The 3,990-nt window shown below is 34.3% G+C and overlaps 1 pseudogene; it reads right to left on the bottom strand.

The window, feature by feature from the left end:
• Positions 1 to 520: 520 nt before the first annotated feature.
• LOC147871092 (TBC1 domain family member 4-like) overlaps positions 521 to 3,990 on the bottom strand; it is a 23,115-nt pseudogene continuing 19,645 nt past the window's right edge.

Here is a 3,990-nt window from a genome sequence, read left to right as displayed (position 1 = left end):
TCGTCCGCAGGGATGGCAACATCTGAAAAGCAGCGGACACATCCCGCCATTGCGGGAGAATGAGGGATATTCGATTATCATTCTTTGCGCACTGTAACAGACTCTGCTGCCATCTACCGACCACGGATCTGAAGTAGATCTACGTCGAAGCACACTCCGTTGACCTGCTGTGTGAAATGCTGCCTGCAATACCTCACGTACTGTAATATATGTATGCCAGTAGTTTCTTAATAGGTTTCCCAAACTGTCTCCTTCCTTTACATTTCTGGATCAGAACTTTGTATTTCTCATATGCCGCATATATGTTCCATGATCGCCTATCACATCCTTCTTAATTCAACTGCACTAAAAGTTTTAATTAAAAAATAAATTAAGAAGCTTCTTATTATGTAATTGTTCCCAGTATTCTGTTACCGGATCTCTTCTAAAATCTCAAACATATTCCAAGACCTGTACTCTCAAACTCTCTTCTCTTTTATGAGAGACCAAGTTTCACACCCCAAAAAACAATAGGCAGAAAGACTCTTGCATACATACATACATCTTTATTACATTCCATGGATCCATAACTTAGTCAGATGACAATAGGATGTGGAATAAGTCGTAATAATAATACAATACATGTTATACAAATACAAGTCATATAAATGTCACAAAAATACAAACAAAGGATAAATTACGACTTACTTTTAGACATTAGGGATTCATCGACAGAGTAAAAGGATTGTGTAATTAAGTATCTTTTCAATGCTGATTTAAATTGTGCCTTTTTATTTACAAGACTTGTGAGATTTGATGATAGACTGTTGAAAATTGGTCTATGAAGCAGATTTTTATTCCTTGTGTTGACGTGGTGTATAGTTTGAAAGAGTTCTTGGTTATTTACAATAAAGTTCATTAACAAGAATATGTATTCACATGGAAGAGCTAAGATCTCTAATCTCTTAAATAGACTTCTACATGAATTCCTAGGTCTTACACCAGCCAATAACCTAACAATTTTCTTTTGTAAAGTGAATATCTTTTTGATGTTTGATGAATTTCCGCCCAAAATTATTCCATATTTCATTAAATAGTTAAAATAGGCAAAATATTCAGATCTGAGTGTGTCAGAGTTGCTGACATGCAACAGAGATCTAACTTAGGTATCAGTTTATCAATATGATTAGTCCAATTTAGGTGATTATCAATTTGCAAACCCAAGAATTTTGTGTTTATTGACTCTTGTATATACTTCCCACTATAACCAATACTTAAAGCAAATTGTGGAGAGTTATTTGTTATAAATTTTATTAGATTTAGGGCCAGTTTGTTAGCAGTAAACCATCTACTCATTATGAGACAGAACTGTTTGATGTTGAACAGAAATCATTAAAATTTTTATTTGAAATTATGACGCTTGTGACATCAGCAAATAGTTTAATAGTATGTACTCTTTGCACAGAGAAAATAAAGTTAATTTACAAAAGGGAGGTGTGTATGTCTGTCCTAGCCACTTATTTGTATATTTGAAGTCTATAAAAAGTGGATGTATTTTGACAAACTATTATATTTGAAGTTTCATTAGATCCATCTACTAATTCTAATTTTCATTACCAGCTGACAATAATAACAACCATTTCATATAAACACCAATATACATTATGAAACATAATTGACAAGAATCTCACTAATTATTCCTCTGAACAAAAAACATTCTGGAAAAGACTTGTAAGAAATAATTGGATACACATTTTTATGTAAATTTAATTTTCTGGTAAATTATCAAATACATAAAAACATAAGACGCGTAACTTGAAAATGTCTGTAGAAGTTGCTTACACTATCACGTGTTCTTTGTCATGTATCTTTTTTGATTCATAAAATAAATATGTCAAGTGGAGATTATGTTATCTGTCAATATGTCCATTCAAATGCTTTATGTCAAAAACTGCTTGGAAGATTCTGATGGCTGAATTCCAATGTTTGGAGTTTCCAGCAAAAGTTGTCTTCAGAATGTAATTCTGGTTATCAATCATTTGAATATTATTTCTACTTTACACAAAACAAAAATTAAATTTTCCTAGTAGCTTATCATATAAGAAGTTCATGCACGATGTAATATGTACTTTCCACTAAGTTCTACACCTCTTATTAGAACTATTTTATATAGTATACATTTTATTAAAAAAGCACAGGTAATAATTGATGTCACTAGTGGAATAAGTGTATTATATCTAGTGCACAGGAAACTCAACTACCATACTTTAGGTCCAGTTAAAGTTTAGTTTTAAATTTTGGATTTCAATAGCTGAAAATTACCAACACAGTTCAGTTGACTATGAATCCATTAATGAAACATTATCACTGCTCAGTCAGAGACTTGAGGTGAGTAATGAAAGGGCAATGGCTGCAAATGAGGCACATAAATTAATGGATGTCAAGCATGGATGAAGTACAAACTGTCTCACCTAAGTCTATAAGGATGGCATGCTGATGGGAGGTGAGTTGTCGTAGCAGGTTCTCGTACGGGACGTGATAGTTAGGGAACTTGCTTGTATCTATTGGAGCAACTTTCAGACAGTACTGCTCTGCCAGGAAGTGCCAAACATCCCCACGCTTGCTGCGTGGAACTCCTGCAAAAACATCCAACAATCTTGTGAAATTAAACACTTTAGTAAGAAAGCTCCTAACAAATTTATTATGCAGAGGTGATACAAAGAGTGATTATGAATTATCTTTGCACTTCTAGACATTTTATTCTAAAAAAAATCTACGCTCAATAATAACATTTTCAGGATGTATACCTTAAGTATGAACTGTATGCAGAGAGATAACTGTATGTTGTGGTTTCATGAAATCCCATCAATGAAGGCAATGCAGAGATGGTTTTGAAGAGAGTCTGGGCTAACCTCACCTGCCAAACCATCCACTTATGCTTCATACAAGCCTGTTTCTAAAATAACTGTGAACAGAATGTGAAATGCATTCATATATTGCCCATGGTAACACATTTCATTTTCATTGCAGTGTGACAATTTCTGAACAGCTGTTTGCCCCTAGGTCCCTGCAATTTCTTTTTGTGTCGGAAGGGGGGTTGTTTGACAGACTGTCTACCCCTGCACCAATAATTCAAAACCAAAATGACATCAAAATTCACATCTGAGATGATGATGTATGTGCAAATGTGCAATCTTTGGAATGAGAATGACAATCACTTTGACACATGTAGAATCACCAGCTGGGCTCACATTGAAATTAGGTAACTGACTTCAAAACGAGTTTTTATTCATGCCCTACAAATTTCATTATCGTGCATAGCTTACCTTTTTAAAAACATTTTTTAAAAGTGAAAAGAATATTTATAATCATCTTGTATTGTGAAATAAGGTGATTACGAATGGTATGTTACATGAACGAATTGGTCATGGCTTATTTTAAAACACCAATGTGATGTCTCCTTCAACAGTACAAGGAAAAAAACATTAAAAAATAACAGGCTGGTATTGAAACCAGTAACTCCTCAAATACAAAGCAGCAGTATTAAGAAATACAACACAATATAATGTTAAGTCTACAGATGCTTAAGTATAAAATGATGAAATTTGGCTTTATTAGTGTACTTTACCAAATGCCACATATTTGTCAGTGAAGTTCCCTCTCTGTTCATAGTTATGTAAGGGGTAGGATAACAATCCTTCCCAACCCTCTTCAAATGAGTATAACCCCAGATTTAACTTTATTATTTCTGAGATTAAATTATTTTAATCCTGTCACTGAACTATTTCTCCATTATCTGCTATTATCTCATGTCTTCACCTTGCCTGATGGCTTGGAGCAGCATTTTGGAGTCACACTGAGTTGAGACGTGACTCTCCTTGCTCACCAAGAGATCCCACACCTCCATTACTTCTTGCACACATGAACCTATCTCATCATATTCCAACTTGATGCGCTTCACTGTCGCTTCCTCCTGTCGGGCTGCCAAAACAATGGGTTACTTTACAGTGT

The sequence above is a fragment of the Zootermopsis nevadensis genome, unplaced genomic scaffold (genome assembly GCF_977971745.1).
Source record: "Zootermopsis nevadensis isolate Lab colony 2312 unplaced genomic scaffold, Znev_1.0 Znev_ptg000066l, whole genome shotgun sequence".
In the NCBI taxonomy this organism is placed as follows: Eukaryota; Metazoa; Arthropoda; class Insecta; order Blattodea; family Termopsidae; genus Zootermopsis; species Zootermopsis nevadensis.
This window is presented reverse-complemented; position numbering and strand designations above follow the sequence as displayed.